Source organism: Podarcis melisellensis, assembly GCF_964234715.1.
Source record: "Podarcis melisellensis genome assembly, chromosome: 6".
NCBI classification, from domain to species: Eukaryota; Metazoa; Chordata; class Lepidosauria; order Squamata; family Lacertidae; genus Podarcis; species Podarcis melisellensis.
In genome coordinates, this window is record NC_138538.1 from 48949893 (window position 1) to 48974999 (window position 25107).

At 39.5% G+C, this 25107-nt stretch overlaps 1 protein-coding gene across 12 annotated transcripts in view; it reads left to right on the top strand.

Annotated features, from left to right (window-relative positions):
- The window catches only part of PTPRF (protein tyrosine phosphatase receptor type F), a 462180-nt gene that overhangs the window by 68827 nt on the left and 368246 nt on the right, over positions 1-25107 (top strand). For all 12 annotated transcript variants that reach the window (XM_081916183.1, XM_081916179.1, XM_081916185.1 and 9 more), the window contains exon 2: positions 4423-4509. The gene's annotated coding sequence lies outside the window, so the exon portion shown is untranslated. The remainder of the gene's footprint in view (positions 1-4422; positions 4510-25107) is intronic.

Sequence of the window (25107 nt, forward strand, 5' to 3'; positions counted from 1 at the left end):
AGCACCACAGGCAAGGGGTGACATGAACCCACAGGGATGCCGCAGAAAGAATGTAGCTGGGTTGAAAACCTCTGATTTAGGGCAGTATAATACTTTATTTTAATTGCATTCATGCATGTACTTGTACTTGTACTAATGTTACGCTCTATGGCTTTGTACTCCACAATGCTCTCTTACTTGAAACACACCAGTCATACAATGTTAAGAGTGAAATAATGAAGGCTAATTGCTTACAATCTTGGAGTTGGACCCCAGGAATTTGTGTTTATTGAAGTTTGGTGAAACTAATTTTTATCAAATCCACAATGTATAATTTGACAAAGAAAGAAAGAATTAGATTATTAATTATGGCCTCATAAGGTCGGTGGTTCGAATCCCCGCGACGGAGTGAGCTCCCGCTGCTTGTTCCCTGCCTCTGCCAACCTAGCAGTTCGAAAGCACGTCAAGCTGCAAGTAGATAGATAGGTACCGCTCCGGCGGGAAGGTAAATGGCGTATCCGTGTGCTGCTCTGGTTCGCCAGAAGCGGCTTAGTCATGCTGGCCACATGACCCAGAAGCTGTACGCCGGCTCCCTTGGCCAATAAAGCGAGATGAGTGCCGCAACCCCATAGTCAGCCACAACTGGACCTAATGGTCAGGGGTCCCTTTACCTTTAACTAAGATGCAGCTTATAGCTGATGTGGATTTCACATGTCTGATCCCTCACCCAGGCTTAAGGAATTGGGAATAGACCACAGGATCCTCTGCATCTTCTGACCATCTCAGGTGTGAATTTCCACAGTTCAAACAGGTCCTGCTTACCAAACACAATATGTTCTGTGGAAACTGTTTGTTAGGCAAGTATTGCATAACAAGTCCACAATTTCCATTATTTCCTATGGAAATATTTCTAATGTGGGATTTGTTGTACTGCTTTCACTGTTTTTTCAACAGCAAAAGAGAGACGCATGAAAAAAACCTGATTCGTTTGATCTCTCCTGCACCCTGATTAACCAGATCTTGCTCCCACATCCCCCTCCTTGATTTCTGCCTGAAAATGGCTGCTGTTGACCAGCAAAGCACAAACAAATGAGGAAGTAAGGAAGTTGGATTTTCAGATTGGTCAATCTGCAGAGTATATAGGGGGTTTGGAGATAATAGTTTACGTGCGGATAAGTGAATTTTCGGATAGCGGGATCTGTGTGTAAAGGCTTATGCTGGTAATATTTACTGGAATTCTGAAACTTCATTGGCCTGAAACTATAGATCAAAAAGTTTGAATGGAATGTCATACAAAATATTCTGACCTTTTGAAATCTGAATTATATGAAAACTGCATTCTCCAGCTCTTGTAACTGAAACCTCACGTTCTTTGAAACACCATTCTCCTCCATTTCCTATGGTCAGCAGAGGAGTGATGACACACCCTATGTCATCACATATAGCTATTTATTAAAAGATGCCCTTTCCTAGTTTATGACCAAGTGCTAATCTAAGTCTTCAGGGATATGACTCCATGCATATCATTTGATGTGTTCATTTTTGTTGGGCATAATAGGCAAAACAGAACCAATCAGTGTGGGCCTACTGAGTTGAGTAGTAAGCCTTTTCTCTTCTTTTTATTTGAGTTTAACAGGTAGATTATGCTAAATAATGTTCTGTTAAACCGATGTTGAAATTTGCACTACTTAGATAAAATTATAGGTTCGTTAGCAAAGGGTATATTTAATATTTTGGATTCTCTGTAGACATTCAGGATGCTTATACAATACAAATCTGTTGCTTGAGATGCGTACATACTCCTTTTTTAAAAAAAGATACAAAAATTCAAAATATACCCTCCCCACCCGCCCAGATCTTAATAAAGTTATTTTGAAGTCTGTATGCCAGACTAAATGTTATGCTGCCTAGGCTGACATTCCCATTTCTTTGTGAGGAAACAAAGGTGTAGGAATTTTACAAGTGCTTTTGCTTATTCTTGCTTTTAAACTATCAAATGTTGGAATCTTTCTCAGTAAATGAGATCACCCACTGAGTTGAGAAGGTGAGGAGCACTTTTCATGCTTTACAATCGTGTCCTGAATTTCTGCTTAATTTGACTGTTGTATGATTATTGTTTGTAAAAATTGGCTTCTGTGCATTTTAACAGCTTTCAGAATGTTCTTGTTTGGGAAACCTGGAGAGGCTTAAAGTATGCCTTGGCATGTCAGTGTTTCTGCCTAAGGGAAACATTGCCCTCCAATAGATAACATTGTCTTCAGCTCATAAACTAGCATTTTACCATTAGCCACCAGGTGATTCTCAAATGTCAGTTAAAAGTGCATGATCATTCCCAGATTTTAGTGGGAGGCTGCAGCTACCATCCTGTTGCAGAAGGAAAGAAATGTTGACCTTTCTTAACTTTTACCTTCATGCCATCAAATGTTTGTGCTTTAATTAGTGGGGCCCCTGAAAATACAAGACCTTTGGACTTGCAGTATATCTAGCAGAAATGAATGAGAACAAAAGCTACTGAAAATGCTGCTAGGAATTCTTAATGTTAATTTTGAGTCTGATTTTCCCCATTGACAATAAATGTAAAAAATTGAGAGTTTGATCTGAGCTCCTGTTGTTACAGATTCAGGGTCACAAATCCAGGTAATAATTGACCTTGAAATAATTAATGTGCCACTCGTGAAGGTACGGTTTAAACCATGCAAAGGCTTAGCAAGAAAGCTTTCTATAATTTGGGGCTGCAAATTGAACAAATGGATAATGTCAGGAAATACTTGGGTTTGAGGTTGCGTTTTCAGGACTGAGAAGTTAGTATGCACTATCGTATTCCCGATTAAATATGTGTAATAAATTAGATGGGTGTGTTAAAGGTAAAGGTAAAGGGACCCCTGACCATTAGGTCCAGTCATGACCGACTCTGGGGTTGCGGCGCTCATCTTCCTTTATTGGCCGAGGGAGCCGGCATACAGCTTCCGGGTCATGTGGCCACCACGACTAAGCTGCTTCTGGCGAACCAGAGCAGCGCACGGAAATGCTGTTTACCTTCCCGCTGGAGCGGTACCTATTTATCTACTTTCACTTTGACGTGCTTTCGAACTGCTAGGTTGGCAGGAGCAGAGACCGAGCAACGGGAGCTCACCCCATCACGGGATTTGAACTGCCGACCTTCTGATCGGCAAGTCCTAGGCTCTGTGGTTTAACCCACAGCGCCACTCGCGTCCCTAAAATGGGTGTGTTACTGTTCTGCAGATCCTGTCTATTTTGAATATAGGTAGAAGACAAGGTTGCATTACCTATTAGGTATAATATATTGATTTTCGTGCAACATTGAACTATATTTTACTTTATTGTGAATGGGCAATATGCTGGTACACATATTATACCTATGATGTATAATATATTGATTTCCGTGCAACATTGAACTATATTTTACTTTATTGTGAATGGGCAACATGCTGGTACACATTGCCGGAAAAGTCCTGAGTTGCTCCTACCTTTCTTAGTTTGTTTGGAAGAAACAAATAATGAGCCCTGGTTTGCACATAACATGAAGCCAGCCTCTGGTTTTTTCCCTTTGTGGTGTGGCAGTAGCAGGGGGAAGGAGTGGTTCAGGAACTTCTGAGCAGTGTGCACCAGCACATCACTTCTTCACACTGAACCATAATTTATAAAAAAACAGTTTTTGCCAACTTTGGGGTCCCTTCCAAATCTATGATTCTGTGAACCTCGTGCCCTCTAGATGTATTGGACTACTATTGTGTTGGCTGCTTCTGATTTGAATTGTAGTTCAAATCTTCTGATGGGCAGCAGGTTTCCTCCACATTGTCCTCATTTTTGCACAAGGTGAAGACCTTTTTGTTACCAAGGAATGTAATCAAGCTCCTTGCTGACACTGCTATTTTGTTAATGTTGTTGTTTCTTATTGTTGTGCCGTATTGTTACCTGCCCCGCACTGCCATTGAGAGGGAGAAATGGATATAAGTATGAATAAATAATAAAACAGAACTGCAGGTCTTTCAGATTTGGGAAGTTTGAGACTGTATCTATTGTAGCACTTAAGTCATCATTCTGTGTCCTAGGCAAACCCATGGACTCCAGGAAAAAGAAATCATTGCCCCGAAGCTGCTTTCAATTCCAGTAGTGTTTGCTCAAATGAGCCCTGTTGGCACAAATTAGTTAGGCTAGTTTCCAAGTTGTGCTTCTCTAATTCTCTCCCCACCTATAATCCTAGCATTTTGGAGGCATCTGAGAAAGAATGTGGCATCTTTTAGCCATAAAGAACACTCTTATTACAGTTTGTTTGTTTGGCAGACATGCACCAGTTATGCATAGGGGACTGAAGCAGACATTCTTAGTATCATCCTGTGGACTTGAAAGCATATATTGTGATTTTAGGGAAGCTTTTTAGTGTTTACTGAGATTATGATTATCCATTTTTGTGTTCTGTAGGGTACCACCTGAATGGGTCTGATCAGTGTGAAAAGGACCTACAACTTCAGCTTGCAAAGGAGCTGTGAGGAGGTTTGCTGCAGTCACGTGGGTATAAGTGTGCATCATATTGTGTATACAGAGCGGGTACAACTGCATTTTTTGTTGTTGTTAATTGCAAATCTATCATTTCAGTTGACTTTTCAAAAATGGCAAATAAAGGGTTTGTGCAACCTTTCAAATGAGGCATTTTGAAAAAAGAGCAAGCAAAAAAAGTTGCAGTTGATGAAAAAATTATCTGGCAAATTGTGAATGTGTAAAAATGGATTTGGAGGGGAAGGATTGTTCTTGCATTTTGTTTGTAATATAATTCGTATCCTATTGAAAATTTGTAAAATGTTCCGAGGAGATAGAGTTGATCTTGTCCGCTTCTGTCAAGTTTAAACAAACCAACATTCACAATTGAAGTATGTAGATTGTCCAATGTAACATTTTGAAGTCAATACCATTAATTAAATTAGTATTTTTAGTACTAACAATAATGGACTCCCCCAATAATTGCATTTAACATTTACTTATATCAAGATCAGTCCCCGGCCCCCTTAGGTAGAATACATCTCTACCTTAACTGTAGAAATACAAGAGAATAATGTTTTGCGTTTTATTGTTACTAGTTTTTTCTGCATATCTAGAGCAGTCTTTCTCAACCTTGGGCCCCGGATATTGTAGGACTACAACTCCCGTCATCCCTAGCTAGCAGACCAGTGGTCAGGAATGATGGGAGTGGGGAGCCAAAGTTGAGAAAGGCTGACTTAGAGGATCCTCATAAAATGTAGTGTTCTGCATCTAAAGTGTCACTTCTGTGAATAAAAAAGGGGTGGAGAGCCAATGGATGTTTTCAGTTAAGGATGGAAAGGAATAGATTTTCGCCACCTATCATGCTATTCCAGAGGATTTCCCAAACGCCCCAAGAAAGCCTTCAAGATACTGCAGTAGGAAAGCAATGTTGTCAGAAATTCTCTCCTCCTATTTCCAGTAAAAGCATCCAGTAAATAGAGTTGTGGAGATAAAAGTGGGAAGAAGAACACAATGTACACAGCTTTGAATTCCTGGGAGAAAAGTCACAAGACAAATCTAGAACAATAAGCAACAAATGTGTGCTGTTTCACAACTCTCAGCAAAATGTATACACACAGAACATTTTGCTAATCTTGATAAACAAAAAATATACCCTTGTGTTAGGGTACAGTCTACAGGAATTTAAACTTGATGCAGCTACAAGGTGCTTAGTTTTTTATGGTTGTATCTGCTGATTCATTTTGTATGTTATGGTTTTGTTTTATGGTTAGTGTTTATTAATAAATAACAGCATAGTGAGGACAAGCAGACCAGTAGTGGTTTTGTGGGGGGGATATGGAAAATCTGGGCAGGGGTACTGCCATGTTGCCATTTTTTCCTCAGTAGAAAGGCAACCCAATTTATTTTACTTCTGAGTAAAGCATACCAAAGTCAGCCAACTGTGCTTTATTCTATAAAGGCAGCTCCCTTAGGGAGTGAATGAAATAATGTGTATGTGAGAAAAATGTTTAAATAAACATGTCCCAGTATCCTTCTTCATCCAGCTTCCCCAACCTTTTCTGCTGCTCTGCAAGGGCCCCCTCCTGAGTCCCAGCTGGGGTTGTCAACATTCCTTCCTCTGCTTAGCAACAGTGATAAAGCACCTTTATCAATTGTGCTGCCTGCAAGTGCCAAAACCTTACCAGTTGTCTCCATCAGGGTGGATTTGATTTCAATCACAATTTCAGTCACGATTTAAACCACGATTTAAACCACTACTCAGTAAGGCTTGATTTAAATCACTAGTCAGTTAGACTTGCTTTAAATCTTTTTTTTTTTTTTTTACAGAAAGTCTCATTCTTGTTGGTATAATCTTAATATGTACAACCAGAGGAAGGCTTCATTTTTGGAATATAATAATTTTTCAGAGTAGTTTTTACGCTTATATAAAAAATGACTGATTTGTTTATACTATTAGAAATACATAGACAGATAATTATGAAATTATTGTGAGGTTTAATAAGTTAGCTGTTTATATTTGGACAACTTTTCTGCTGTACTTTATTGGAAGGAGAAAAATAATAATTTCCCTAACAACCACTTAAACTATTTATTTAACCAAAGCAATAACATTATAGCACATGTATCCATGTTTGTTAACTGATGTGGTTAAACATTTTAAACAAACAAAACTTAGACTGAGTTTTAGCGCACACGAAAAACTTAAAACAAATCCTTATTTCCTGATGAATAGCCTTTGGACTATAATGTAACTTAAATAGAAGTCTATTTTTAGAAAGATTTTTCATCCAGAAGCATTTTATTTTAAAAATCTGATTTAAATTTAAAAATCTGATTTTTTTTTTAAATCATTGATTTTTATCCACCCTGGTCTCCATATTTTGTTTCATACCTTTCTTTAGAAATGACCAATTGGCTTACCTTTTTTTAAAAAGTGAAGGCAAAGAGGCTGAGACTGCTGCTAGCATGGGGCCCAATACATGAGTAGCCCCTGAACATCCCTCTTGGTGGCCCTGCTCCTTCTCTTCCTAGATTTAAAAATTTGTTGTGGTGTTGGTACCAGTTTTCCCAGCCTGTTGCAAACTGTGATTGCTTGCACCTGAGACTTCCTCACTTAGCGAATTGCTGGGGGGGGGGAACCAAAGACTTGTGGGCTACTGTTACTGAGCTCATTTAGAAGAAAGAGAGATTGGGGTGGAGGGCGGTGGGCAGCTGAAACAGCAAAGGGAGTCTGAAGGAAGGAAAAGGTGAGAATGGATGGGACACTCAGAGATTTGAGTGAAAAATGTGGGATTGCAGCATTTAGGGAGATCTTTGGCTGTTCAAGGAGAGAAGAGAGAGCTTACAATGGCGTATGCAGAGAAAATGAAAACATTGAGTTAAAATTAGAGTAAAAATGCTGTTGATGTAGTGATGCACTATGGACATCAAAGTGGCCCAGTGTGAGCTGAGTTGTGTGTCTCTGATGGATGATTGTCCTGCTACTTCAGAGTATAAGAGGGAGATGTTAGGGAAATAATTCCAAACTGATACAGGGAGAATGCTTTGGAGGGCTATCTTCCTATAGCTGAATATTGACCTCATTAAGCAAAATGTAATAAGTTTCTTTCCAAGTATATCTTGAAAATATTCCAGGAATGCCATAGTTGGACTGGTATTCTGTAGCTGGACCAGTTGGAAATGTGGTTTTATTTCATTAAGTTGCTGAAGATAGTTTGTAGCATCCTTAAATAGAAAAAGATAAGAAATAAAAGTTAAATTAAAATAATCAAGTAAAACAAACCATTTAGCAAATAGCAGCATTAAAATCCCAATAGTCTCTTATTAGCATTATTTATTAATCTGCTAAATGTGCTTATTAAATAACAATTTATAACTGTAGTAACTACCCTGAACTGTTGAGGTGAACTGGTCTGTGCTGCTTTTTTTTTTAATCTCCTATTACCCATTTGGACAGATTTAATGCTATCTGTGGGAATTATGTTGTGTCATCGCTACTCCTGGAAATTTATCTCTTAAGCATTATTTCCTTAGGTAGCTTTTAATTTGCAAGTTAGTAGGGAGAGTTATTCATTTAAATCCCTTTATTTCTTTACCTAGCTTCATTCTAGTTTGTAATCCCTTCTCACCTTGGAGTTTGTAATGATGTCTGTGGAGGACTTGCAAAGGAAGTTTTGGCATAGTTTCCGTTTACTATTTCTACTGATTTCAACAGCATTCTCAAGGTGATAACATACTGGTAATTTTTATGCTTGACAAATGAATCCAGTCCAGATTTGGGAAGTCCTTGTTCCATGAAACCATGAGTTTGTGATCATTGTGGATAACCACTTTACTGAGTACAATGTTGTGATGTAGTGTGCTGTGGTAGGAGCATGAGGTGGATAGGTAGGTACTTTTCTAGGGTTCTGGAAGCAAAGATGTCAAAAATTACACTGCAGATCTGGAAATGCAGATTCTGAGGGGGAATAAATAATTATGTTACCGAGAAACATTGGACTGATTAAACAGAGGAATGTAAGAAAAGCCCTGCTGGATCGGACAATAGGCTCATGTAATTCAGTATTTTTCTTATAGAGGTCAAGCAGATGCCTATGGTGAACCCATAAATTGCTGCAAATGTTTGCAATATTAAATGTATGTAATCTTAACTATTTATAGATGTATTCTTAGTCAAGAATTCTGTGTTGAATAGTGAAATCAAGGGGGAAAGGTGGTAGAAAACTTTCCCCATGCAATTATAAAATTCCCAATGTGTTTTCAGTAGTAGGGTTCTTCATACAGGGACAATTTGGTGAACTCACCCATAGGCTGCACTGTAAACTTCTTGTGAACAATTGGAAGATGACTTGTACAATCATACCTCGGGTTGCGAACATGATCCACGCGGGAGGCACGTTCATAACCCACAGTGCTTTGTCTGCACACATACGTGACGCGATCCGACGCTTATTCGCAAAGCGTGATTTGGTTTTTCTGCGCATGCGTGAGGGCTGAAACCCGGAAGTAACCTGTTCCAGTACTTCCGGGTTCGGCGTGGTCCGTAACGCGAAAACGTGCAACCCGCAGCGTTCGCAACCCGAGGTATGACTGTAGGCTTTTGGTTGCAGTCATGATTCATTTAGATATTTTACCCCTTGGATTTAACTTGTTGCTTCTGCATTTTAGCCTTTTCTATCACTGCTCATAAATTAGAAGCAGACAACAGAATTTGCTATAGATAATAAGATTACAAAGGCAAATATTTCAGCTCACAGTTTGGCATTCCAGTAGATGAATGTTGCAGGTTGAAATACGTTGTGGCATATTTCTTCTTAGATCGAAGGCAGATCTCTTGTCTGTCTCCTAGTCCAGGTGCTCTGCATGCTAAAAAAACTGATAAAAATGCCGTCTTTGTTGCAGCATGGAATGGGCTTAACAGAGACTAACTCTTAATCTTCCTCAAATGTTTAATGTTTACATTGTGGAATTGGAGTTAGGTGCCATAGAAGTGGTTGGGAATAAAAGTGTCTGTCTTTTGAAGTACTAATTTCTCATGAATTGAACACATAGGTGATGTAGCACGGCATGATTGTACTTGAATCAGGCCATAGTGCTGTATTTTCATTACGTCTTTCATCTCACAGTAGATACGAGCAAGCTTTGTTGAACAATACAAACCATTTATTTATTTATCAATTGCCTGTCAAGACAAAAAGCCCCAAGTGTCTTAAAATATAAAAATCTTAACTTAGAAACTTTAAAACGATTTCATAACAGATTTAATTAAACCATATTTTTTTAAAAAACACACACAGAATGGAATGAATTACTTTTAAAATAATTCAAAAGCTATGTGGAATAACAATGAAAAATTTTAATGACCTGCTAAAAAACAAACAAAGATGAAGCTAGTCTAGATTTATGGTCAGGGTCTCACTACAGAAAAGGCCCTGCTCCATCATATCTGCTCCCTGCTTTTCCTTTTGCTGTTTGTAGCAAGCAATGTTAACAAGTCTAGCTGTGACTCTTACCGGTCTTGGCTTATCCGCTGCAATCTCTTGGGTTCACTATCATTTTTTTGCATAGCCAACATATAGAATAAGCTGTTATAAAATACAATTGCCACCTCTTGGCCAATGGAGACAGCCATCCATCCCCACCCCGCGGCAAGAATGACAATGTATTATGACAAATGCATTGCTCTCATTGGGCACTCTTTCTAAAATTTCAGAGGGAATACTGGCAAGCTGCTGAGGTGAGCTAAGCTGCCACTTCAAGCAGTGGCAAGGTAATTTTTCTAGTTGGAACGAACAGATAACTCTCAGCCACCTTATATTTTACTCATTCAGAAGTTCTCTGATTTTACCTGTTCCCTAATGTTGATGATACTCACTCTGTTTTTTCAGGGGAGCATAATGGTCACCTGAAACAAATGGGGGGGGGGTGTTTGGCTACTTCGCTGGAGGGTTGGGACCCATTATTGGGTGGCAGACCAAGGTAAGGTGGGTCACAACTGTAACACAGCCGTCATAAAAACAAAAGGCGTAAAGCTATGAAGTGCATCTCCAAATGCTTGGTTGAGCTAAAGGTTGGTCCCACATCTGAAAAGATCTTATCCGCTACACTGACAGGTAGTGGTTTTCCAAGATTTCAGACAATGCTTTACCTGAAGATACCAAGGACTGAACATGGCACCTTTCACATCCAAAGCATGTGCCTTGTTTCTGAGCTCTTGCCCTTCCCTGAAACAGTTATGTTGCCTTTAGGAACATAAGCCACTCTCAGGCCACTGTTCCATCAGCTTCAGCATCTCCCTGGCAGCAGCTGTTTAGGATTTAAAGATGAGTATTTTCCAGCCCTACATGGAATGGGATGTCAGGAATTGGACCTCAGAGGTTTTTGTGTAAAGCATGTGGTCTGCCACTGAGTCACACCACTTCTTATTACTCTCCCCAGCCCCAGCCCCTCCTAAGCTGTGTTCTACTGAGTCAGGCCACTTACCCATCTAGTTTTCTAACAGCAGCTCTCATGGGCTTGGAATGAGATTCTTCCTATAGCAATTACTGGAGATCCTTTAACTGGAGATGCTAGAAACAGAGCCTTTAAAAATTGTGACCTTTATGTTTGCATAGCATTTACTCTGCTAATGAGCTATGAGATCTGTGACCCTTCCCCTCTGCAAGCCAGAGTCCTGTTTATATTTTTCAGTATAGTCAGTCCATTGATAATAAATGAACATACTGCTCAGAAATACTAAAAGGTATATTTTATAAAGCTGCCTATTAAGCCAGGAGTACTTTATTTAAATCAGAAATAATATTTAAGCCAGAAATTATAAAAGAGCATTGATTCCCATTTTTCTCTACCTTTTCAGTTTAATGTGGTAAATAATAGCATAATAAATTACAATTGGGGTGTCCATGAATGAGTAAATATAATAGCTGCAGGTAGAACCCTTCTCAAGCAGCATATCTTTTTTTTTCTTTTTTGTAGTTAAGCTGTTGGAAATCTTAGTAAACACCTTAGATACAGTAGGATCCTCTTAAACACAAGTTCCACGTAGCAGATCACAGAACATAATGAAAACATAAACTGTTACACAAATAAACCTGTCAGAGGGTATAGCATTGCTACCATAAACAGCTGTAAACTGTGCACGTTGGATGAGAATGCTGCTTTGCGGGTCAGCTTTGCATTGCATAGTGAAATAGCCTTCTTGGAAATAGCCTTTTGGTGTAAGCCTGAGGGTAGGTCAGACACACATTTTTTAATGGGTGTATTGTAAAAATTTCCTGAAGTAGTAGACCTTTATTCAGTAGGACAGTCAACATGAGCCTGGTGTTTGGTTTGACACCATGTTGCTGTGGAAGCTTCGACTGTCCTACTGAATAAAGGTCTACTGCTTTGCCTTCATTCAGCAGGGAAAGCTACTAAGGTTAGGTTTTTGTTACTCTGGTTGTTTTTTCTACACATATTTTAAGTCAGAGTTTGTTCAGCACACTGGTATTGACATTTGGCCCCCTTCACCCTGACCAAACCAAGCCTGCTTCACCTATGACATTTGCCTGTGTAATATGTTAAATTAAAGCACCTAATTCATTTTATAGAGCATCGAAAATACACTGCAATATTCTGAGCTGCCTGCATAATTCAGGGAAGGTAATTTCACCCCAGTGAGGTCACTATGGTGTGAAACTTCAAATAATTTGGATGCCTTCTGAATACATGTAGTTCAGATTTTGCATAATGCTGAGTTTTCAGGTCGCTTGCTTTGTGACCCAGCGTTCTCTTTCACTGGCAGATTTGTGGTGGTTGGTAGTGCAAATCTGCTATGCTGGGCATGTTATGTTCTGCTTTCAGCTTTTCCTTGCAGAGGATCGTCACTGCAGAGCAACAGAGACTTCAGTCAGCTTTATTACATCATTACTGACAAGGCTATTTCATTTGTGCTTGTAAACTCCGACAAAGAACCTCAGTGGTCAGATAATCTAAAATGTTTAAGAGATACCAAGTTTGAAGAGACCAGAGTGGGAAAGCCATATAGTATTTTGTCACAAAAGAGGGATCTGGTTGGGGCAGCTGTGAAGTTGCTGCCTCACCACTGGTACTGCTGACTTCTTTCCCCTCAGTTGTCTTTGTGTAAATAAAATGCCTCAGAAAATCATTCAGAAAATAAAGTTGGCAAAATATGTGAATGTCTCTTTCCTTGTAAAATAGCCGTTTCCTTGTAATTTTGGCCAGTACAGCTTGACAAGGGTTGGTGCCACTGAATCCAGCCAGCAGCAGTCGTGAATGTGAATGTGTGAGAGAGGTGTTTTTGTAGTCATCTCTCATTCCTCAGTGTTCCACCAAACTATGTGCACCAAGTGATCACCCAGACATCATTATGGTGTATCCAGCTCAGTCACTGTGACTGTTGGTTAATATTACAAGAACGCTTACTACTTCGTGCCAATGTTGCTGATTAGGTATCATGGAACTGCATAGCTGCATGGTTTGTATTAGCCCGTTTTATACAGGTTTTTGACATAATGCTTCAGGGTGTTATAAGCTGCCAGGACCCCTCTGTCCATTTAATGAATTTATTTGCCACATTTTTAGCCTGCTCTTCAGCCAGAAAGGGCCTCCCGAATAAAAAAAATCAAGCTAGTTCTTGCCTTAAAGTCTGTGAAAAGACAGGACGCAAAGGAGAAAAGGGATGGGGAGGGAGGATGAGAAATGCTAGGCACCAGTTCCTAAATGTACAAAGTCCATAGACTGACGAGCTGTGATGGAAAAAGAGAAGAACCCAAAAGGAGTTGGTCTTACAGTAAAGTCAGTGGAGCTTTCATTTTCTGTCTTCTAAAGCCTGATGTAATGTCTGGAGCTAGGTGACTGTTGACGAAAAGGCAAATGTGACTGGTCCATCAGCAGAGCTGGTAGAATGGCCCTGCTTCTCTCCTCTCCCCCTGCTGCAGCCTTTGTGGACTGCTTGTTTTTCCCCTCCCAAGAAGAGAGTGCCCTCTCAAAGGCTGAAGAGGGATATGTTCTTGGGTAAATTGTTTGACAGTATTCTAGGCAGAGGGTATAACAAGCGTAACATACCAGGATCACTATTGACCCATGGCTAACTCCCAGACACATCAAAGGCAGCTCCACTCCACCCCCCTTTGAATTATACCCTCTGGGCAGGACAATCCACAGAAGTTTCTGTAAAGCTACAAACAAGGGCAGGAACAACTGCCAGCTGAAATTAGGGTATGTTGACAAATCACTTACACATTCTTTGTTTTGTTTTACAATAATATGCCAATCCTAGGAAAAACGGATTTCTAAATAATTGCCTACTTTCCCTTCAGTCTACATATCACTTCATTGGAAGTGTTTGTTGAATGGAAATTAAAGTATTTTTGCCAAAATATTAGCTCTTGCCTTAGCTTAATAGCTAGTTCTCCAGGTCCCCTTTGTAAACATCTGTTATGAAAATGTGTATGAATAGTACAGTAATAAGGCACTCCATACTAAAAAATCATGAAAGATTTATGTTATGTGATCTGCTTATATTTATGTGAACTCTGCCTCAGATTGTGGAACCATGAACTTAGAAAGAAGTTCCCTGGGAATGTCCCAGTGTTCCATGAAGCAAATAGACACACTGAATTGGTAGATGCCTCAAATAAAAACTACCTCTTTACAATTCATGAATCTTCCCTTTTTGGTCTAATAATTTATGGAGGTTGCTCTTCCGTTCAACAGAGTGACTCTTCTCTGAAGTCTCAAGCAGCGGAATGATGTTTTAGTGTATGTATTTGAATTATCAAAATCAATTTTGGGAATCGTTACTAATTTTATTTCCAAAGTTAATAAAAGTTATTGTTACCAGTTAGAAAGGAAGATTTGCTTTTCTGTAGTGTATATTAGCTGTAGCATTGATTTTGTCTTGAAAGTGCCCGAGAATAGAATTTAGAGCAAATAAAACAGATGTGAGGGTACATGTTTCGCTTATATTCTTAAAGATTATACTTTAGAGATTGATATGAAATAGAAAACCTTCTGCAGTTTCTGTGAAATGTAGTAATTTATGTGTTAAAACACCCCCAGTTTGACTATAAAGGCCTTATCTCACCTGTGTAAAGAATTTATGCGTAAATGCATATTTTATGTTTTGCCGCTTTCCATCTTCTGGTTCCTTTATACTTTTCATACATGGCACTTGTGTTTGTCTTTTGGAGACCACAAAAATGTGCACTGCATTTGATGTCATTACGTTGACTACTCTGTTAGTTTATTTTGGGTACAAACAAGAACTGAAAAGGATGATTAGAGCTGAGTGTATGAAGATGATAAAAGCAAAAGTTGAGAGCTAGGAATTGTGTGTAGGCTCTTAAAAATTCTTTAACTTGCAATTAGTTGGAACACTTCATGACTTGCACAGGTTTTGAGCTCTTGTTTTTACCTTTACCACACTCACTCTTGCAGGCTCTGCTTCCTCTTTTTAAGCTCCATTTATGGTAAAGATGTTTGCATTGCCAACCTCTGTTTAAAAATGCTTCAGGGCACAGTATGATGAGCATTTGAAATGGGAAGTCAAATTTTCAGCTTTGAAAGTTGAGAGAAAAGTTTCCCCCTTTTTTTTAGGGAAAAAACCTGAAATAATGATTCAGGGGTGAAAAATGACAGTAACTGATAGCATATGCTGAAGCAGGATTTCAGCGGCTTCCTATGCTGAAGAAACTGCACTGCCTGCCAATAAACTACTGAGCCATGTGGAAAGTCTTGTTAAGCCAGTCCTGAGTTGTCCAGGGCTTTGTATGTTCTCTAAAAGACCTCCTGACTCTGTTTAGACTTGCTTTTCTGAGTTAAGGGATCCTTTGGAGTGTACAGTGGTACCTTGGTTTACGAACTTAATCCGTTCCAGAAGTCCATTCTTAAACTGAAACCATTCTTAAACCGAGGCGCACTTTCCCTAACGAGGCTTCCTGCCGCCTGTGCCCTTCCACCATTTGGATTCCGTTCTTAGACTGAGGTAAAGTTCTCAAACCGGGACACTATTTCCGGTTTTGTGGAGTTCGTAAACCGAATTGTTCTTAAACAGGACTGTTCTTAAACCAAGGTACCACTGTAGTGCAATATGTTGCAGGGGCAGGGGCTTGCAGATGGAGTAGGAGATAGTGGAGCTCCCTGCTCCTGATACAAATGGAGGAGCAATTTAGGATCCATAACACTGGCCTGGTTTGCAGTCAGCAGACTATCCATGGTTTTTCTGACAAAATCAACAATACAAAGGCATTTTTTTTTAATTACAAATGATGCCTTGTATTAAATATGGTTTGGTATTATATCTGAACCCAACATTCGTGCTTAACCATGGTTTCCTCGATTATTCCACCCAGATGCTCACCAAGCTGTACCAACAGAGCTTCCGTTGGTGATCTGAAAGCACATGTGTGCCTTTCTTAGTGAAGGCATGGCAAAAAGGGTCATAATTTAATAGTAGAGCATCTGCTTTTGTTGGAGAAATTTGTAAACGATTCATCCTACCCGAGGTTTCCCAAGGGAATATCAATAAACACAGGCTTTAAGAGAAGAATTAGGCCTTTAATAATACAAATGTACACAGAGTCAGCCTCCTTAAAAAAAATCAGAGGGAGGCTGCACTTTAATGCTTTCAGGCATCATCTTTTATACACATCCAGCTACATAGGTGATTACCACCTGACCAATCAGACAGTTACAGCAATCACAAGTACACAATTACAACACTGTCATTATAGTAAACTATTCAGAGATCAGTGTCTGTTTACATTGTCTTCGAATTGCTCTGTGTATTAGTGGTCTGCAGTGTCTGCTTTCAGTTCTCTATGTTCATATTTTTGTTCTCTTCTTAACCTAAGAGTTAGTGTAATTATGATACTTGGCCAATCTCCTAGTGTATTGTTCTCCATCATCATAACTTATCTTCTTATGTTCAATTCCTTTCAGTTTTTCTAGGAAGTGCAAGAGAACAGAGGCTTGCACATACTTAAAACAGCCTGTTTGTTCTATTAGAAAAGGCTTAGTCAAGCTCATACACAGATTTTCAGCTCTAACTGCAAAAAAATAGATTCAGAGATGAAATAAAATGAGGAAATTCTCCCACACTTTGCTTCAAGCTCTGGCATCTCCATGTAGGCCTGGGAAAGGTTTCTGTTCGAAGCCTTGGAGAACTGCTGCTATGCCAGACAATATGGACCCAGCAGGCTGGCAATGTAGAAGTCAGCTTTCTAGGTTCGTTCATTTGTGAGATGACTCATGGTTTCTTGTACACACCGAGGTTAAAGAAGTGCTTTTTTTTCCTCTAGAAAAAAGGTTGCTGGTACTTACCATGCAAGGAAGGGCTCTTGGACCCTGCCAGAGCATCACGCCTCCCTCCCTAAGCTTGGGCAGAAGCCTCCCAGGCTCTTATTTGGGGGGGGGGGAAGGTGCTGGTGCTGTATACCAGTCTGTACTGCCATTAAAAGCACTGGTTTTAAAGCAAACCATGGCTTAGTGTTATGTGTAAATGCAGCCACTGAGTTCAAGTTGAATTACTGTAATGCTTGTTTCATTGCTTTAAAAATTGTCACTTTTGCCCACTGAAGTGGGAATTGTATTGTTTTGAGTGTAAGCCACCTTGAAGTCTTTTGAGGAAAGGCATGATAAAATTGTTTTAGTTAAAATAAATCAGCAAGCAGAGCAGGGGTTAAAAATAATGCCTCCTCTCCAGCTGTAGTGGCACAGGTCACTTGTGTGCACAGATGGAGTGGTTGGAAGCAAGATCTTTATATATCTGAGTGAAGCCAAGTTTCAAATTTGAGTCTGCCACTGCCCATGCTGACAGTGTGTGGCATCAAGAACATAGAAAAGCAGCTGCTTTGTCCTTTTGTGGAGAGAATAGAAATCCACACAAGAAAAAGAAGCTATAAAAACTGATGCTGATAACAGAAACATTATTTTTCGTTGATTTGGCACTGTGTCATTGGAAAAATAAACTAAGATGGCTATAAATGCAAATGCAATATATCTTACTATTCTGAATAATTTTTTCCTGAACAAGTCCTGACAGATGCCTTGTTAGTAACCCTATTTTTGAAATATCCTTATTAATAGTAAATTTATGTGCAGGAAAAAAGAACAATAATTTACTCCTTTTGTAAATCAATGAGAGTTCCAGATGTGCTGGACCTTTATAGCATATATTTACTACGATTCTGCTCATAATAAGTCCTATGTTCACTGAGAGAAACCTGTTAAAATCAATCGCTTTCCTTTCTAATTAGAGAAATGTATCTTCCCATAATTCAAACCAAAGCAAAAAGAAGAAGATTCTGAAAAGATACGTAATGGTCAGAATCCATATATTCATAACTGTAGTAAAAACTTCCATCGTAACCTGATGAATGTCAGTAAAACATTGACAAACGTACAATACATCGACAAATGTGAATCAGGTGGTCTGCAGGGTAGCTGCCACGCCACTCTGTGGACCACCTGATTCACCTGGCAGCAAATTTTATTTTTCTATCTTTTGGCTGTGGGGCTGTCCCTGGACATTTTGTTTTGGTGCCCCAACCTAGGTCCCAGAAGCCACATGGCTCCTAGCACTCCTATACCAGTTTCTAACACTGATCCTGGATCCTTTGTTGTGATTTCCATCAGCTCCTGCTAATAGCCTACCTGTACTCCTATCTGGACAGGAATAGCCTAACTACTGTTGTCCATGTTCTGGTAATCTTTAGGTTATATTGCTGCAACATATGTGGGGCTGCCTCTGAAGAGACTGGAAACTACAGCAGGTGCAGAATTCGGGAGTCAGGTTGCTCACCAGGCCAAGACAGTTTAAGCATATAACACCTATTCTGGACCGAATGCACTGGCTGCCAATTAGTTTCTGGACCCAATTCAGTGCTGGTTTTGATCTGTAATGACTAAAATGGCTCAGGATCACAATACCTAAGACTGTATCTTCCCATATGAACCAACTTGGACCCTGCAACCATAATCTAAGGCCCTTCTTCATGAGCCCCTCCACAAGAGGTCCAATCGGTGGTAACACAAAAGCAGGGCTTTTCTGCAGTGGCTCCACATTTGTAGAATGCCCTTCCCAGGGTGGCTCACCTGGCACCTTCATTACATATTTTTAGGCCCCAGGCAAAAACATTTCTCTATAACCAGGCCTTTAACTGATTAAACAATCTATGGCGTTTCATATGTTTTCTGGAGGTGGGGTTATTAGTTTGGTTGGTTGTTTTGTTATGGATTTTGTGTTCTCATTTTGTATTTTTATGTTGTGAACCATCCTGTGATCTTCAGATGAAAGGTGGTATATAAATTTAAACCATGGTTTTAATAAGCCATGGTTTCATATTATGTTTAAACCCACCCCAGTGCTTTAACTATGACTTGCTATTGAAATTAAGCCATGCTTTGCTGTTGGTTTACCGACTTTAACTATCATTCATTGTTGCTTGGAAGCTAGTTCGTCAACTTTTAGCTTAAGCATGATTTGTTTTCCCAAATGGCCCTCAAAACTAGAGATGCTATCCAAGAGCAGCTGAAAAATGAAACCACTCTCCATTCTCAGCAGCTTTCACTGGCGGTTAGATATAATGATGTCACTGCTAAGTCTACCTAGTAACAGGATCTCTTTCAAACCTAACTCCTCTACCTGCAGCCTTTGCTTCACAGCCACAGCACATAATGACATCTTTAAAAATACTTTTTCTCTGTCTGTTCACTTTACAGAAGCTTCTCTAACTTCACCTGCCTTTACTGCACAGCTGGGTGTGGCGTGGAGATGAAAATTTAAATGGAAAGTTAAAGAGGCTGTTGTTCATTATGACTGGTTTTCATCAGTTCTCTTTAAAGTGTTTAAAAGCCTGTTACTAGCATTTTGCATGTCATGTCTGTGCATGTGACAGTGGGCCTTGAAAAAAAAAAGTTTTTTAAAGCAAGATAAATGCCTTAGCTGAGATATCCACCTTGTTATGCTATTTAAGATGTGCCAAGCCCCCAATAAATTTAAGTCCCCCGCCCAGCAGCCATTTTACTGTTCTCCATTTCAAAACAGAATTTTTATTATCCTCTTTCCTTTACTCCTCCTCACCGCAGTTCAATTCTATACTTGTCTACTCAGAAGTAACTTCATTAAGTGTAATGGGACTTACAGCTGAGCTGCATTCTAAGCACATCAGAAAGCCCAAAGGCTAGATTAATTTTTTATTTTTTTTAAGGCAAGTGCGACATCTCAAACCAACTTGGAATCAACAGCATTCTGAGGATGGACAGGAAAGGAAATGAGATTGCTGAAGTGAGGTGATGCCAGTATCACACTTACCCCTTTGGGACATTCCTAGAACTTACACAGCAGTCTCACTTTTCTTCGCTTTTCCTCAGGAGATGCGTGTCATATTGAGAAGTATAGACTCTTGCTTGTGAAAGAACATGGGTCCCCCCTCCAACTTTCTTTCTTTCTTTCTTTCTTTCTTTTTGCAGAGCGTTTGAAACAAAAGTGGACAAAGAACTCGGGGGGGGGGCGCGTTCCACACCCTTGTTCTCTTGCAGCCCACCATTAGGGAGAGGTATAGTAATGTGTTGAAGCAGCTACTAATAGTAGTAAGGCCTGGCCCACTGATAAGGCAAGGGGACTGCCTCAGGCAGCAGGCTCTTGGCAGTTTGGAGGGGTTAGGGTTGCTATATTTCAAACAGTAAAAATCCAGACAGAAAGGTTGTTGAGCTTTTTAAGGCAAAATTGCAAAAACAGCACTGGTGCCATGGGCTGCCATACGTCTGGATTTTCCTGGACGTTTTTCCGATTTCTGTCCAGACACTGCAAGAGACAGCAGTATTCCGGATATGTCCGGGAAATTCTGGATGTATGGCAACCCTAGGAGGGGTGTGAAAATGGCAAAAATGGTGTAAAAATAGCATCTAGCAATCCCACAAGGATGCCTGTGGAGAGATGGAGTTTGAGCAAGGAGGTTTAGAGGGAGTGATTGTGGTAGAGTTTGGTGGATGTTTGTTTTTTGGTTTTTCAAGGGTTTTCAGAGGTTTAGATAGTGTTTGCAGGCTTTTTAAATGGTGTTCCCAGTATATATGATTTCACTTAAACGTGCAGTGCCTCTGAACATAACCTTCGTGTAAATGTGGAGTTGCCTTTTGCAGGAAACCTCCCAGTCTGTTGCAAAGAGCTTTGAAAGGGCCTCTCCAGCTCCCAGCTAGGCAAATGTAGCAGTGATACATGGCTTGGGGGGAGGCACCATTTTCTGGTTCACCTCAGGCAGTAAAATGTCTTGTGCTGGTCCTGGCAGGATTATAAAGAAGGTGGGAATTAGGCAGAATGAAAACTAGTCAAACGCTTGCAGCACTGGCAAACAATTGTTTGTTGACTTCTGGTTTCAGTATCCCCCCCCCCCCCAAGGAACTGTGGTTAAGCTTTGGCTTAGCATGATGTTTAAAACAAGCCGTAAAGGATTTTCAGATAATGGTAGAAAGATCTCTGAACTCCTCTTCTCCCCCTTTGTCAAACATAAATAATAGATGGGTAGATGTCAAGAAAATCTCTTGTCATATGGAAGTCGCTGGATTTAGCCATATGATATAATGGGACACTGTCCACTTAATGTAGCTGTTAAAAAAGATTGTCTCTAAAAGCACATGCCAAAATAAACTTATTCAAGATGCCACAGGATGCTGTCTCTTGTTTGGTAGAGGCAGATTAAGATGGGTGGTCTTACGAAAAGTCTGGGAAGAGTGACAGTTACCTAGTTTTTGCATAGGTCTGATTCTTAGGTAATGCCTTGTCTGGTATATATCTGCAGGAAAAGAAGTTAGTAGGGAAGTGCTACAGCAGGCTTACTCAACCTCGGCCCTCCAGATGTTTTGAGACTACAATTCCCATCATCCCTGACCACTGGTCCTGCTAGCTAGGGATTATGGGAGTTGTAGGCCAGTAACATCTGGAGAGCCGAGGTTGAGGAAGCCTGTGCTACAGCAAACAAAATGTGTGCACAATACTTTAGCCTTGCTGATTCGGTATTCCATTACTCTGACCATTGTGTTAGTGTCTAAAATCCTCTTAGAATTAACTTTAATTGCTTGTGATTTGGTTTTTGCATAATACGGTTTTGTACTTCTTGTAGGGAAAGTTTTTGTATCATTCTTCAGGCCCATTATTACTCTAGTTAACAAGAAAAGTGGGTGGCTTTATATAAAGCAGTTGTAAGCATTCCATTGCAGCATTGTAAGCTGCCTAAAGTTCCATACACTATATAGCAAAACAGTCAGTGGCTTTAGTTGCATAAGAAAGTAAAATTATTTTTGGGGTACCTTCACTTCCTCTACTTTGAAAGGACCTTCTTCTGTTCTTCAGGGTTCCAAGTGGTAAAAGCTTTTCACCATAAATTTATGCTACTTAGATTTCACTCAGACTTGCAGGAGCTGGATTCTAAGTAAAAAAATATTGAATTTCTTCCTTTTAGTGTTAGCCTCCAAATAATCTCTAATAACAGCAAATTGGGTGAAGCAGCAAGTGCCATGAAAAGTGTAGTAGGTAGCACAGAGTAATTTCTATTTGGCTGAAATACATAAGTCAATACTGTAGGAAGTAAAATATCCAGTTATTATAAATCTTTATTGAATTTTCACTGAATGGAAAAGTATAATTACTCATCCAAACCTTATATATTGGCACGACAAATTCTCAGAACAAAAGCCTATTTAAGGATGTTTGCGAGAAAGCAGGGGAGTGTCACTGTTAACTTGAATTAAAGCAGCCACAGAACTTTACACTTGCTCTCTTACTAAGGAAGAAGGTATCTGACATCTCTAGCAATGACTTCCTTGAGATAGCTCAATTTAAAATATTTTTTTCCATGAAACAAAATGAAAAGAACTCTCCTTTAGAGAAGAACAATTACTACTTTTTAGAAAACAATAAAATATCACATACAGTAATATGTTTCGGTTTAGCTAAATAAATACGTGTTGGTGTAGATAACGTTTGTTGGGTGAGGGGTCAGATAAACTCATTAGTTTTTGAGTGAGGAGAGGCCTGCAAGTTGGCATGGCACTCTGGTATGCTAGGAAACATCTCGAACTTGCCCTGATGATAACTAACATTGGTTCAGGTGAATTTGGACAGTTTGTGATGCATGCTGTTATATAAGTTCTAGGATACAGCTCTTCAACCACTGTGTCGCCTGCGTGGTAAGCAGTGTAGTAACTGGGAAACTGTAGCACATCTTTAAATCAATCTGCATCTAGAGTAGTTACTGGCAAAGGATAAAAGCCTGCTCAAATAACTACAGCCACAGAGTTTAATGCTAATGTTTTCGCAGGGCACATAGAAGTCATTACATATATTTCATCAGAAGACATAAATCATTAGGGTTTGAGAGCACAGCTGGAGATGGATTGTCAGAAACTCCAATTAAATGTCTGCTCTGAATGGGGGTAATGATGTAATGCATAATCCACAAGTTATGAGAATATTTGTGGCCAAGAAGCAAGACATAGCTAATTTTCAACAATTAGGAAATGACTTTCTGCTTAGGACTAAGATGCAGTGTCATAAATAACTGCAAAGGGTTTCTCCAGCTGCACAGGATTAATTCTACACTGTGCAAAGTCGATTGCAGGTATTAGGGACAGGTTAATGAGAATGCTCTGCTGAAAATTCTCCCCTTGATCTCGACATTAGGTTTAGCGTTTTTAATTAGTTCAGATCACAGTTTGATTTGCAGGTAGGTAAAAGAGATAATTTGTGTTGATCTGGAGGTTTGAACAATATTCTGCTGTTAAATGTTTAAAGGGCCAGTAATAGCTTGTGATCTCTCATCTAAAACTGAGGCCCAGTTTCATATCGAGGGATGAACTTGTGTCTGCTTGTATCAGGGTGTATGTGTGTGTGTCTCTTTATCTCTCTTTGTGAATGAATCCATCTCAGTGGAGACTAGACTGAGTCTTGGTTACTGATTATTAGAGGTTTGAGTTTTATTTTCTGAATGTCTGTCCTTGTGCAGAGATTTGACCTTGGAATATTTCAGGACAAATATATTACCAAAGGTTAGGTGTATTCATCTGAGTTATCTTTGAATGCAAACACTTGCAAATATATATATTTAATGTGAGCCTAATCAAGATGTTTGAAGACTTTGCCCATCTTTCCCCCCACTAATCAAGATGCAATGTATAATTTAAAGCACACTGAAAGATAACAGACACTGAAATTTCTCTCTGTGTCTTTGATTTGAAAACAGTTTTCTACATTCAGATGCTTTTAGATATGAAGCCTTCTTTTGAAATTTTGCATATTATATTCCACTCATAGCAAGAAGACTACTTTACGAGCCAGTCAACATTATTGATTTATATTAACATCAAAGGAGTATATCAAACTAAATTTTACCAGGTGACTTACCACCTGGTAAAAATTTATAACTGCTTTGGCAACTTTTGTTTAAAAGTAGAAAATAAATAAATAAATAAATAAATAAATAAATAAATAAATAAATATTGTGGTCATCCAGAGAGGGAAATATCTTTGACATTGTTTTCTTAACTCACTTTATTGTTTTCACAAAGAAGTGCAGTAAAGAACATAGTGATTGTTCTTCGATTTTGCCTAGATTATCTGGAAAAATTTCCTAGAATCGGAACTGTGACATGTGGATAGAAAAAATATAATTTTGCAAACAGCTTGGGTCTAAGCTTAGTTATAAGTGATTTATTATTATTTAGCAAAGGGGTCTTCCCTATGGACAAGCCATAGGGCAAAGCTGTTGCCTATTTGAGATGTTGTGAGATGGGATTTGGCAATTGAGCTCAAACAGCTCCAGGAAGAAAAGAGTAAACATACTTTCTTTTGGGTAGTCTGACTTCCAGAGAAGTATACCAGTCACTTATGGAATATTATTTGTACATCTGTTGGAATTGTTGTACTGGGCCAGATTCAACTAAGTTGTTGCACTAGTGGAAGCCTGTTCATTGAGTCCTGTCAGTGTAGCAAGACTTCCTCCTCACCTCCCATGCCATCCCCAGATTTGCTTGAGAGGGGCAGGAGAACCCCAGAAGACTGTGCAGGAGGAGGAGAGTAGAGATTGTTCCATCTGGAAAGCAGAAATGCTTGTGTTTAGCAAACAATCGCCTTAGTGCAACTCTGAATTCCACCTATTGTTTTTAGACCTTGTCTTATTTTTTTAAAAAAATATTTAATCTCACCTTTGACTAGATGTACACTGCTTTGATGACTTAAAGCTGTGAATAAATAATAAATAAGTCATGATGGCTGTATGGAAACTCCAGATTCAGAGCTAGTATATCTCTGAATACTATTTTTTAGTGAAGGATATTCACTCTGTTTGTGTGCTTCCTGGAACCATGTGGATTGCCACTGTTGGGAAATAGGATACAGTGGTACCTCGGGTTACATACGCTTCAGGTTACAGACTCCGCTAAACTCAGAAATAGTGCTTCAGGTTAAGAACTTTGCTTCAGGGTGAGAACAGAAATTGTGCTGCGGCGGTGCAGTGGGAACAGGAGGCCCCATTAGCTAAAGTGGTGCTTCAGGTTAAGAACAGTTTCAGGTTAAGAACAGACCTCTGGAACAAATTAAGTACTTGACTAGAGGTACCACTGTACTAGAGTAGA